Below are 14,467 nucleotides of genomic sequence, written 5' to 3' on the forward strand. Positions count from 1 at the left end.
CTCAGAAGATAGCCTCAGATGGCCATGAGTAATTAGGTTTCATGTTTCATTTTCCATCATCAGCATACATCTTGATTTATACATTGGGCAGAGTGTTGCCATCATTGGCTGTTCTTTTGATAGCCTATCTTATTTGTACCAGCTGTTGAGGTTCCTTGTGTTGATCTCATATCACATCTGATGCTTGCTCCCAGGAGCAAAGAGGCCTGCCTCATGTTCTAACAAAATGGAAGTGGTTAGCATCACAGCTCTAGGATGTGAGGGTCTCTAGTGATAGCACATGTCAGGAATCCCAGCCTTTGATGATGGAAGAAGTATGGAAATTTTCCATCTCCTTCTCCTTTGCAGGCTTTATAACTCTGCCAAGTTTGAGGCTCGCCGGGATATTTACAAGCTAAACTCTGAGCTGTAGAGAAAAATAAATGCTCACATCTTCAGTTGGGAGTTTATCAAGAGCATTCAAATATGGCAGAGTGGAGAGGGAGACAAAACACTGTATCCCCCTTCAAGCTTTTCCACGAGCAAGGAGTATTGGCCAGGGACATATTCCTACATCTACCTGGGACCCAATTTCCTCATCTGTTCAACAAGATCCTTGGCTGATGACTAAACATCCTTACAACACAAAAGCAAATAGACACAAACGATTATTTTACAGCTGGGTGACCATAGAACGCTTCCTTTTTATGTCAGACTTGAAGCCAAAGCAGCTTTTTTGTACTTTTTGAAGTGAAGAAATTTTAGTTTGTTGCCCACAAGAGAAATTATGGACATTTTATAATAGATACTGAAAAAAAAAGGATAAGGATTCTTACTTTTCTCGCTAATGGATCTTGCTGATTAATCCCATTTCCCAAGTCTGGACCACCTACCAAAGAGATGAAGGGGGAGCCTTCTCTTCTGCCTGCTTCAAACAGATTTTAGCAGGAGAAAAAGAATGTGAAGTTACTTATGACTCTGAAGTTTGTGTTCCAGAATTAGCAGTTTGAAGTTTATAATCAACTTGTGTCTGGTCCCTAGGTAGACAGACTTTGGGGCAGCTTGAGACAGAGAAAAGACAGGTGCATGGCAGGTGACCTAGAGTGGTGATTTTTTTTTCTAAAGAATGTTTTCAAGTCATTGCAATATCCCCAGTCCCTCCACACTTCTCAGAAAAATGTGGACGCTTTCTCTTTCCTTCCAGAAACATAGCAGATGTATAAAGTTTGGACTTGGATCAAGCAAGCCAATATTCCAGTCTCATCCAAATAGGAAATCATGATATTCTCTGGGTAACTGTGTTTTCTGAGTAAACCACACCTTGTGAACTGAGGATGGAAATATGTATGAATAAAAACCTCGATGTGGAAACAAGTACACAGAACCTATACGGGTGTACATATGGAAAAGGCACATTAGAAAACGGAAATGAGAAGAGAAAGTCCATCCGCCAATATTTGTGGGAAGCATCCAAAGCAGCAAAGGAAGTTTCAACATTAAATGTTATGCTAGAATAAAAGTTAATGAGTTGGATGTTTAACTCAAGAAGTGATGTGTAAAACACAGCATAAAGCAAGGCAAGAAGAAATAAAAGAACAGAAATGATTTAAAATATATTTGCTGCCTTAGAGAAAAAAAATACCCGATCAACAGATTATTCTTGAAAAGCTAATAAAATAGATAAATCTTTGGTCAGATTTCTCAAGGAACAAAAATATTAGAAGTACAAGAGAGGGACCGTATCTGCTGATGCAGCCTAGAGAGAAATAATAATAAGAGACTGAGTAATTTTGTGTTCATAAATCTGCATACTTGAGTGAATAGGCAATTTCCTGGAGAAAATGGTTTATCAAAACCGACTTGTAAAAAAATATAATACAGCTGAGTTGTACACACACACACACACACACACACACACCCAGGCACTGACCAGACTATTTTATAAATTCTCCCACATATCCCATGAGCTGGATCATCCTTTTCATATCTAACTGCTTCACTCAAAGCAAGACAACTCCTTAATGTTTAATTAGGATACATGTAAAATTTGAGACACCTGAGGTAGAGGACTATGACACCAGAAAGAGCAAATGTACTTCAATATCCTTTGCCCCCAGAAATATAAACTTCCCCTAATATCCAAGCCTAGCAAAGGATTTACTTCACTGTAGTTCCACATTCTAGATTAAAAAAAGAAAAGCCATGTGATGATCCTAATGTTTATAGGACAAAAAGGGGGACAGACTTTAGTTGCTTCTGAGATGGTGAACAGTCTTGGAAAACCAGAAATGAGGCAAATGCTAGTTGTCACAATAACAAATATTTTCAAATAACTCAGAACTGATACCACACAATTATGGAAAAAGCTTAAACTATGCCCTTAAAATATGGAAATATGAAGCATTCAACAGTTGCCCATGAACCCCTCAAGATGGAGTCTCTTTCACCACCACGTAGGGCAGTGAATAAATATCAAAAAAGAGGAAACTGTCATCATTATGGATGGTAGGATTGAAAGAGAATCAGCAGAAAACTGGAACAAATGAGCAGTTCAGAGAGTGTTGACATACAAATATGATTTAAAACTCAGAAGGTACAATTCAAATAACATTAGCAACAAAAATATAAGCCATCCAGAAACAAATGTAACAAAATTAAATAGAGCCCTTTCAGAAATAATTGTAACATCATAGAAAGATATTAAGGACATTATATTTCCTACAGAGTATGTGTCTAGGATGAAAAAGATAATTAAAAAAAATAATGTGAATTCTCATGCTGTAGTCACAACAATCCATGGAAAGCTTGACACAGGATGTTATTCATTACATTGCAAACAAGCACTGGAACAAATGCTTGCTTTGTTATCTCTTCCGCTTAAAATAGTATTCACAAGAGCCAAATTGAGTTGTGTTTACTTTTTGATAAATATTTGTATTCATTCTTTGTAAATTTTATGGAGTATATTTGATAATACACACTCCTAATTCCTCTTGAATTTTTCTAAATTATCCCCCACTTCCTTTCCCTCCAATTTCTGTTCTCTCTTGTTCAATATTTTTTTAATTCCAATTTGTACTGGTTATAGCCTAATGGGTATGGGTCCATCTATTGAAGCAGGTCAACCTATCAGGAGCCATTCCCTTAGAAAATCTGATTCTCCCCCAGAAGTCATCAACTGTCCACAATTCCTAAATTAGGGGTGTGGGAGGGTAGAGTGTTGACTGGCTTGAGCTTGTGGAGGTCTTGTGCCGGCAGCCATGGCTGCTGTGAGGTCATTAGTACAGGAGCCCCATCATGACCAGAAGTCATTGTTACAACCCTTCCTATCCTCTGGTTATTGCAACCTTTTTGTTTCTCTCTCTCTCTCTCTCTCTAATGTTCCCTGAGGTTTGAGGATGGAATATGATGGAGATGTCCCATAAGCAGCTGTTTACTCCCATAACATCCATGTCACTATTGCATCCATGACATTTCTTGCTAGGCTGGACATTATCATAGCTCACAGGCTTTACAGCTGGATAGGAACATTGGTGCAAAAGCACTCAATAAAATACTAGCAAATTCAATCCAAGAACACGTCAGAAAAACCATCAACCGTGACCAACTAGGCTAAATCCCAGAAATGCAGGGATGGTTTAACATGAGAAAATTGGTTAATGTAATCCACCATGTAAGTAAACTGGAAAAAAACAACACATGATCATCTCATTAGAAGCTGAAAAAATCTTTGACAAAATACAACATCCCTTCATGATAAAGGTTTTGGAGATAGCAGGGATACAAGGAGCATACCTAAACATAATAAAGGCAATATACAGCAAGCCAACAGCCAACATCAAACTAAATGGAGAGAAACTCAAAGTGATCCCACTGAAATCAGGAACAAAATAAGGTTGTCCACTCTCTCCATAGCTATTCAATATAGTCTTCCATTTTTAAACATGACTCATTTTCCCTTACTTCCCTTTGTCTCACTGGCATCAGTACAACACTTTTTTCTGCTCATTATTCCCTTTTGCTCAGTTCTTTATCCTCATTCCATTTAATTGTCCATAGTCTGCTAACTCTTCCACCCTATCCTTCCCAGTTTCTCAGTATACTCTTTGTCTCTTCCAGCTTCCCTAGTTTTTCCTCTAGAAAAACATTCTAAAATTCACCTTTCTACATCTTTCCCACTTCTCACCATATGACATCACCCAAACCATCATTCTTACAAAGAAATAGCCAAGCTCCCGGGGCAGCAGATGAACACAACAGGAAAAAAACCATCATCAGAATGCAGGGCTGTGCTTCTGCAATCTCCCAGCTTCCTCCTCTCTTGGCAAATGCATTTCTTTTATTTTTTTATTTTTTGTGTGTGTAGGCAGATAACATTTCAGATAACACTCCAGAGATTAATTATCATGAATTAGCCCAATTCAGTTTTTACTGCTATGTTTTTTATTATTTTAGAGTTAAATATTGGCTTAGTTACAAATCCATAAACTCTCACCAGAATTCTGTATAAAACTTCCAGGAAGACTGGTATACAGATAATTAGGTCCTCATGGGTACTTAAGAAAATTCTCATTATCTCTCTGTGCCTGAAAAAAAAAATCTAATGGTCAATGATTTGCTAATTTCAGAGGAAACCAGTGTCTTGACTGATCAATTTGGAGAACAGTCTTTATCTTTGTGTATTTAGTGCCTAACGTGGTTCCTCATGACAGTCACTTTAGACTCAAATATTAGTTTCCATTCAAAATATCTTTTGGGGGTCTGGAAATCTCTTACCTAGAGTGGAGTATATACATTTCACTACCTATTTCCATAACTACAACAGAGTATAAGTCTTGCATATAAAATATTAGCATGACTAAATTATTTCTTGGTATTTGCAAGCCACTTGGAATGTTGATTTTTCTGTTCTTGCTATTCATATTAAAAACTCTCTGGGAAAAAGAACTTAATGAATATATTGGAGGAAAACCCAAGAATAAGAATACAAATCCTCCCAAATTTTCTGGAGCTTTTCAAACAAATTGGAAGAGGTAAAGGAAAATGATCTATTATACCATATAGTACGAATTTATCTTTTCTAACATGAACAAATGATATGAGCAGAAAAAAAATTATTGGAGTGGCTTCCAGAGCCTTCTATATTTGTATGATTCACTTAGCCAACCAGCTGGCTTGGAGTTCCCTACTAGATAGAAGTAGACATATCTTTCTAGCTATGTCTTCCCTAAAGACACAGCGACTTAGCAGTAAAGTTCACTGGAGACTCACTCACCCATTGTTAACTGCTGGAGTCAGCAGCAAATCAGAAACACAACAATTATTGTCTTAACTTGATTTTTTTTTTTGACAAAAACATACCTTAAGAATCAGGGAAAAATACATTTTATGCTATAGTTTAGGACTTTTAAAAAATTCAGAATTACACACAGCAGGGCTTGTGGTAATGATGCCAGATCTCTAAAAGCTCACCCCAGGCAGGATCCGGTTACACAGCTTGACAATTTGTTTTGGTTCCTTTCTAAAGAATTTACTGAAATGTTTGTGCACAGACTCATACAAGGAGAAAAGAGAACAGTTGAGGTACCCACGAAGAGGGCGTTTATAGCAACTGAAAGCATTCATTTGACCCTCTGAATAATACACATGATCATTATAGCACAATTAAGAGAATGAAACACAGACAGTATGAAATGGTGGATCCCAAAGCCAACCTTGCCCATAATTATACCTAAGACCATTCCAGACCCTTGGCGCTCTTCCCCTCACATTGCCATTACAGTTTGGAGCTCACAGGTTAGTCGCCGGGTCTAAGTGTAGCTTTCTCACTGACATAGATGGGTCAAGAGCAAGAGGACAGATAAGTGACACGGAGAACCATGCATGGCCTTTGGTGTCAGGCAGACTTCGATGAAAACAACTTTTTTTTTTTTTGACGTCTTTAGTCCTGAAATAGAGGTAAGGATACCCATTTTACAGACTTTTGAGATTAAGGAAATCAAACACATGAAGAACTAGAAAACTGGGTCTTAGCAATGTGAGCATTGTCCAGTATGCCATCAGTAAGTTCACAGCTCAGTCACCTGGCTAAGATATCATCCATTTATTCAAACAGTATTCACTGATCACTGCTGAGGTCTCAACATGAAATGTCATCCATAGGCCCTTGCATTTGAAGAGTTAGTGCTGCTGCTTCAAAACGTTACAGAAATTGCTGGAAGTGGGTCACGGGGGGGGGGGCAGATGGGGAGTGGATGGGACACCCTGTTTTAGAGCTCAGCCCCACTTCCTAGACATTCTTTGCTTCCTGTGTGTGGGTGCAATGTGTCCAGCTGTCTGGAGCTCCTGCTGCTTTACCTTCCCTGCCATGGCAGACTATGTGCTTTCAAACTGTAAGCCAACACTCAGCCCTTTGTCCCCTCTAGCACCTCTTGTCAGGTAACAGTAATAAGAAAAGTCACCCCTGTTGGCATCTGCCAGAAGCCACCCAGAGTGTTCAGTGCTAAAATCGGTTTCAGAATGTTCCTAAGGTGGAAGAAAATAAGAATAAAGGAAATATATTATTTTGTTTGATGAAAGAAGTTTGCCTTTATTAAAATAGAAGGGGGGTTAAGCATATATTTAACGATGAAGGTTAAGGGAAAGCAGAAAGGGGCATGAGCGCGTAGTATTCTCAAGAGATTCAGGAAGGTATGAAATTGACTAAGAAGTTAATTCCATACCAGACACAGTCAATGACTCCTGTTTCCTTAGAAAGAATAAAAAAAAAAAAATGCAGTCTGCAATGGGAAGGAACAAGCAATAGGCTTTCCATTCTACACGTGAACAACGGATTACTGACCTCTTCCCAGCCATTTAAGTGCTAATGCAGGCCTTTGATTAGGTTGCTCAGACCCCAATGCTACACAAAGAGACCAGAAAGGAATGAAAGCAAAGGGCTGTGGCCATGTCCCTCCCTTGTGGTGAAGGAAAGTACTTTAGTTTTATTTTTTTTAACCTTTTCATCTCCACTATAGAATTTCTTAAAAGACAAAACTTTAATTTAAATCCAAATGTGTGTGTCTACCCAAACATATCCAGAAATCCCACTTGTTAAATGTTTCTTTAGGGTGTGTGTGTGTGTGTGTGTTCACGAATGTGTACGTACATGTATGTGTGGATGTGGAGGCTAGAGGGACACATGACGTGTCTTCCTCTGTCACACATCACCTTGTTTCCTTGAGCCAAGGTCTGTTTACTAAACTGGAAGTCACCATTCACCTAGACTGGCTGATCAACTCTGCTGGATGTGATGGTCTCTGTCCCCAGGGTTACCGATGTGTACAGCCATGCCTGGCTCCTAGGCCTGGCTGTCTCTGTGCCCGGGGTTACAGATGTCTACAGCTATGCCTGATTGTTCACACAGGTGCTAGAATCTGAACAAATGTTCTCCTCCTTATCCAGTAAGCCATCTCCAAAGTCCAAAGTTTCCTCTTTAAGCTATGACCCAATGCTACAATTAACTATAAACTGTATTAGCCAATGCATCTTTACTGTGACTTGACACATTGTGTTCTTCATACTTCTTTTAGCCAGCATCTAAGAGGAAAGATTTCTTTAGAGGGAATAGGCTTTATTTTCTATGGAAACATAGAAAAGCCAAAGCTCTAGAACCTCAAGGCAGAATAGGAGCCTTCAAAGGCATCCACACTCCAATCCTAAGGACCCGTGAATAAGCTACTTCACATGGCAAAACAACTTTTGCAGACACGGTTTTGAGAATGGGGAGCTTTTCCTAAGTTATATAAGTTATTCTAGGGTTACAGGAATCCTTCAAAATGGAGAACCTTTTTCGACTGTGACCAGAAAAAGAAAAGCAGCTGTTGGGTAGGGGCCAGGAGGTACAGTATCACTGGGCTTAGAGACTGTGGAAGAAGGCTATGAGCTAAAAAAGGCGTCACTCTCTAGAAGCTGGGAAAGACAAGAAGATGGATTGTTCCTACAGCCTTAGAAGGAATGTAGTTACGTCTTGACTATATGCCCGCAAATCATTATTAAAATAAATAAGTAAATAAAAATTGTCAAAATTAATCGGATAATGAATAGAAAGCTCAGGCACCAGAGGATATTAGGCAGGGATAGAGAAGAGTCCACGCAGAGAAGTGAAAAGATGACCAGTTCAAAGGCCCAGATTGGTCCCGAGGCTCCACATCGTGAGGACCACGATGCTGACAGTGGGAAACAGCAGAAGCTAGGATTGTGACACTAGGGATCATGTATGTTTGTTTGCCCAGTTAAAAAGAGCAAAACAAAGTTAGGTTTCCCACTCTGGGTGTTTCTTCTCTAACCCTGTCATCATCACATTCATGTTTATCAATCATCACCCTCTAACTTCTGATGCATGGGGTCTCACCATGCTTGTCATTCTTTAGTCCCTGTGAGAGCTGCAGTTCCTATTCCAGGTTGGAATGTGAGGTCCGAGAACAAAGGACCCACAGATGCTCATACATCACTGCTTCCTTGGTCTCACTGTAGAAATAACAGGGCCCTTTTCCAACTGCCTGCTCAGCCTGCATCGCTCGAGGCTCTACGGTCTTACCTATGTGCCTACAGGTGTGACCCATAATGCAGCTATGCTGTGGAGGCAGGTACTCTGTTGTGCAGTCCTTTGTAGTCAAAGAATTGATTTTTTTTTATAGTAGCTACAGGATTTATTAAAGTTCATTTGGCTTTGTTCATTGGGTTAACCTTAGTTTTCAGATATGTGCCCCAGAGAGACTTGACTTTGAACAAGATTATGGAACAAGTTTGAGAGTCACCATAGAAGGATAAGAACAATATCTGGATTTATTCAATGAATCTTTCTGATATACAAAGACCTGAAAATTATAAGAAAATTGGTCCTAAGGGGAGCCAAAGGCCGAGGGACTGGTCCAGCCAAAGGTCATTTATAAAAAGAATGGGTGGAGATGGAGGACACACTGGGGATTAATGACTTTAAACTGAAAAGTTTTGGGGTTTCGATTTTTCCTTTTTGTTTTCCTTAGGCACCTTCCTTCCCCAGCAGGCTCGTCTGAAAGCGGATGGGATCTTGACAAATCCTCTTACGTTTCATGTGTTCCAATATCTCTCCTTCTCTCCTCCCAAGACATAGCTTTACACTGATGAAATCAGGCAGAGAGATTTATGAGCCTGAGTTCTTCTACGTGCCAGCTGATCCAGGGGAGGCATAAAGACTTCCTCCTTCATCTGTTTCCTCCTTTGTCTACCTGGAGCACGATGTCTGTCTCTCTTAGAGAGATGCAGGAAGCCCCCCACAGGCCATTAAAACATGTCCACGAGAGTCGGATGTACATGTGAGACTTGCGTTTATTGCCTTTTCATTCTCCATCTTCTCTGTCTTCTGACTAGTGTCTCCTATTTGCCCTTGGACTGTGGATCTGACACCTCCCTTAATTCACTTCTTGGCCTGTGTCTCTTCTAATACCCAGAGGCGGACCGGGACTTCGGAAACTGCTCCTCCCCTTGCTTCCTAGACAGGACCTGACACTCATTGCTGGCTTCCCAGCCGAGGAGCCGCCTGTCTCGGAGTTTCAGTCACATTTACTCTGCATGTGATGGGCTGCGTGTGCCACGATGCCTTCCTCTCCCTGTCTGTTTTAACCTTCTGCGGTAATGAAGGGTGGAGTGCTCATCACTGAGAGCCCATCTTCTTTCCTTATAACGAGACTATCAAAGGGCAGTGGCCAACGGCCGGGTACAGAGTGCAGAAAGCTATGGTTTAGCCGGGATAGCATCTGAGAACTCCAGGATGATGTCCACAACGATGTGACTGCACCTCACACAACTGCACTTTGTGCCTAGCCACGCTGAAACTGGTTCTAAAGAATTATGTTTTCCATCCTTTATTTACTTGCTTGTTTTTAAGGTCACCGAGGGTGTGTACCATATGAGGAGAAATCACATTGCCAGATCGACCAGTGGAATGGACATGCTCCGTTCCATCGTTCTTCTCCAAAAAAACCATTTAAGTTTTGTTTTTATCCTTGGACCGAGGACATAACACATGATAAATTGATAAGAACAAATAATACATTTGATCACAGCCAAAAGGCCAAGAAGTCAAGCATGCACTTCATTTTCCCCAAAGGAAGCTCCAGCCCTTGTTCTCTCCTGGGTCCTGCTCCGTTTGCCACTTTGGGGGTTAAGTTGGTTGCTAAGCTTACCGGTACTTCTTCATTTTAACTCTCTCAGAAATAAACGCTACCACTTGGATGTGGTGGTATACACCTTTAATCCCAGCACTTGACAGAGGCAGGCAAATCTCTGATTTCAAGGCCAACCTGGTCTACAGAGTGTGTTCCAAGAAAGCCAAGACTACACAAAGGAACTCTGTCTCAAAAACAAAATTGAACAGAAAAGAAAGGGAAAAAGAAAGAAAGTGCTACCATTACAGCCATGTTTGGGTAGCTGGGATTAAGATTTCCTACCTCAAAAGTCTCATCCAGCCCTTTGGAGATTCATATACCATGAGCATTTGATGCACATCAACTAAACACTGCTGAACACTGGCAGAAATCCAAAGATGAATCATACATAAAGCATTTCTTCTTGAAGTTTATACTTCTAAACAATAACAACAGATGAGCCATTTACTAAGGCCCTTCATGCTAGGAAGTGTACTGTTACATACGTATTATTTATCTCATTGACTTTAACAGTTGGATAACGTAAGTCATTTTTTTCTAGCCTTTGGCAGTGATATATACTTATTTGGAAAGCAAGCTTGAGATTAAGGTCCACTAAAAATGGGACTGGTGTCTGCCGAGGCTTCTGTGCCAAACAGAGCGCCGAGGAACGCTGCACACGAGGGCCTGTCTTCATTTTAAAGATAAGGAATCTGAAGATCAGCCAGGTTTAAAGAATTTACAGAGACAACTTAGCTAATAAGACACAGAGACGGTATTCGAAACTGAGGGCTGCCGGACGCACGGCTGTGTGAATCTTTCTGCCACCTCCCAGAGCTGCCCAATACAACTGTGACACAACTTGGAACAAGGTTCGTGGTAGGAACTCTGCATGTCATAGTGTTGGAGAAAAGGAAAGATTTAGCTGTCTGGAGCTGGTCAGGTATGAAAAGAAATACAAAAAGAAGGTACAGTGTGAGCAATATGACAATTATGACCGTGGTACATAAATTCAGGAAAATACTGTTAGTCTTCAAATGTGAATGCAGTACTGATGTGCTCTGTGCATGGTGAATGTACAGGTAACTGGAATCTCTCACGCAAGAAGCAGAGAAACATGGATGAACATTGAAGACGTGTAATCCATGAAATAAGCCAGATATAGAACAACACGTATTTCATGGCTTCGCTTCCCTGAGGTGCTCACAGATGACAAAGCTGTAGAGACAGAAAGTAGAACAGAGGTTACCAAGGGCTGACCAAAGCTCTGGAAATAGATCATGGTAACGGCTGCAGCAATGTTGCGAGGGACCTAATGTCACTGAATGGTACACTTAAATTGTAGGAACTGATACATTTTATGTTAGGAATATTCTATTATGATGAAAAACTTAAAAAAAATTATTTAAACTATTTCTCAAAAGCTTTAGATTCTCATTTTATAAATGCAGAAGCACTTAACACGAAGGCCGCCAGCCTCAGATGACTCCCGGGCCCTCAAAATACACTGGTGTTAATCAAAATGTCGTATGCATGCAAAATATATATTGGGTTTTGAAAGTTTACTAGTGAGTGTGTAAAATATTTCATTAATGATGTTTTATATTGGTAACAGTCAAAAGTGATAGCATTTGGGATATGCTAAGCCAATAAAATACATCACTATTTTTTAATAAAGGAAAAGGCAGAGAAAAGAGGCAGGGAAGAGGTTGAGATTGAGGGTTGGAGTGGGGATGGGAGAAGAGATCAAGCTAGGCAGTCCATATAGTCCCCAAATTGTCAGGCTCTTGATATTTCTCTAGGTTGGATTTCAAGATCCACTGGGCAGACAACAATAAGATTTTGGAAACAAGAAAATTATAAGGCCAAAAGTTATGCTTTGGTGTCCTCACCTAGACAAAGTCTATAAAATGAACTGGGGGAAGGTCAGGAGAGTGGACAGACAGATGGGTTAACTTTCACCCTTTTCTCCCTAGTTCTACCTCCTTTTATGTCAACATTTGTCTTGACATTGGAAATGTCCTCAACAAAATCTAGTATTCGGTGGCATACTTGCCTGGCGCTCTCCGTTTTTAAATAATTTAAGTATGATTTTTACCTTTCTCCCCCTAATAGTCTGTAGGCTTAGAACACAATTTGAAGCTCATTTTCCAGAGAGGAATCCAATTTGGCTCTTCTTATTTCTTTTCAGATATTATATGATTTTATTTTTTATTGCGACTCTTTAGAATGGTTCACAGATGTTGCTGCTAAAATAGATCCTTCTGGAACTATTTGGTTTGAGAAAAATTTCTGTTGCCATGGATTAAACTAATAGGAAACCTTGTGTTTAAAATTCAAGGCCGCATTCACATTAGGAGACTAACAGAATTTTCTTGAATTTATATAACACAGTCATGGGGGGTTGTGCTATGTGCATACTAAAGGCCATCTCTCCTCATATTAACCAAGCTAATGCTTTCATAAACAAAGACATTAATGCCTTTTCTTGGTTAACTTTGTGGGGAAAATGCAACCACCGGGAAAATATGATTTAAATTTTACACACAAATATGCTAAAATTTAACAAAACATTATTGGAAATAATGTAACAAACTATTGTTAGATTTAAGTTTCTTCTGAGTTTTGTACAAAGTGCTGATGTGTGGAGGTACATACAAAAGTGCCCCTGGTTTCCCTTCCCAGTCTCTTCTCTTTTAATAATCCCAGCATAACCACCAAGCTCATCTTCACTGTCCCACATATGATGCCTGGGCCGCCAGCATACTTGCACCTCTAACTATGATCCATCTCTTAAGACTCCATCAGCATCACTCTGTTTCCCACCTTCCAACCTGGAACCTGCGGTTCTAGCTGCTTAAACCAAACTGCCTGTTTTTAGCCACAGCACTGCTGTTCCAGATGTAATGTCCAAAGTAGGATGTGTCCACCACCAGCTTCCTGAAGCCACAGAACCATGAGTTATAAAATGGATTTGTGATCTGGGAAATTTTACCTACCATATCGTATTTTGTTGGATACTTGCAATAGAAGCCTTTAATAGTTCATGTACTCACTTTCATGTGGAGTACCTGATCACTGATTATTTTGTTTAACTCTGTGTTTTATTGATGCTAACCCCCATCTTGCATCATTTAACACTCTGGAAAACTTGCTTGCCAAGCCACCTTCCTAATGGCGACTATGGGGGATCACTCCCTCTTCTTATGCCCTAGCTGCTCCACAGGATGGATAGGCTCCTTGAGTAACAATACCCGAGAGAGTATCTTGAGGCAGGCCTCCAGGCCTCACCGCCTGTCTGCAGGTCGGTTGAAGATCACAGCAAGCAACAACGTGTCTCCTTGGTTCTCTGAGTTTTTGTAAGATTTGCAAGTTTGCTTTTCCTTAAAGAATTGTCAGAATGAAATGAAGTACTATATCCAAAGCACTTCCCATACTAATACCCAGGAGAAATTAGCCTTCCAAGAGGTGTTTACTGTTGAGTATAAGACATCTCTCAAACATTCGCTGTTTCCTGCTGCCCTGAAACCTTCCAGGGTCAGGTACACACCATTCCATTTTTCTCTTTACAACAGTAATCAGGAATTTGTACTGAGTAGCTTAGTTATTTGTAAATATGCTCAGTGTTCTCTTGCCCATTATCCAATTAGCCCCGTAAGTACTTCATTTACTCTGTTCGCATGGTCTCCGCTCTGCAATTCATTCGCCACACTGCCATTTAATTATTTTTAAACACAAATCTAATGATGCCATTCCCATGCTCAAGGACAGTTAATGATCTCCCATTATCCATGTAATAGAGGGAAGTAACTCCTCACCATGGCAGACACACCCGAGTTCACACTTCCCATGATGTGGTTTTATAATTTAGGTACCCTGCCATACTCTTCAAATGTATAAAACGCAAAGAGTTTTAAGAGCCCTGGGTTTTATCGATACGAATTTTTTATGTTATTGTTTTGGCATTTGCTTTCCTTTGAAAACTCTTTCTTGCCCCTTTCACTTGCTTCGAAAATAATTAATCCCTTTTTTAGGTCCATTCCATATTTTATCTGCTACATGAAACATGTTTCCAGTTTCAGATAGATAACAGTTTTCTCTTGATCTTAGTTTTAGAAATATATGTTGTATATATTTAGTATTATGCTATATTTTAAAGAATAACTTACATAGAGACAATTGCCTGCATTGAATAGTCAGCCCCATGAAAGAAGATATTTTACTGGGTCATTTATGCTGTGCAAACAAAATACAAAATCTTGCATACAGTATGAATTCACATAGCTATTTATTAGCTGCATTTACCTATATAGAAGGCTTAT

General features: G+C 39.9%; 1 non-coding gene across 1 annotated transcript; it reads right to left on the minus strand.

Moving 5' to 3' along the window:
- Positions 1–9,893: 9,893 nt before the first annotated feature.
- On the minus strand, positions 9,894–10,084 carry LOC113458095. Its single transcript, XR_003378534.1, has one exon. It is a non-coding gene; the product is annotated as a U2 spliceosomal RNA (small nuclear RNA).
- Positions 10,085–14,467: the final 4,383 nt, after the last annotated feature.

This window comes from Microtus ochrogaster, unplaced genomic scaffold (genome assembly GCF_000317375.1).
Source record: "Microtus ochrogaster isolate Prairie Vole_2 unplaced genomic scaffold, MicOch1.0 UNK2, whole genome shotgun sequence".
Classification (NCBI taxonomy): Eukaryota; Metazoa; Chordata; class Mammalia; order Rodentia; family Cricetidae; genus Microtus; species Microtus ochrogaster.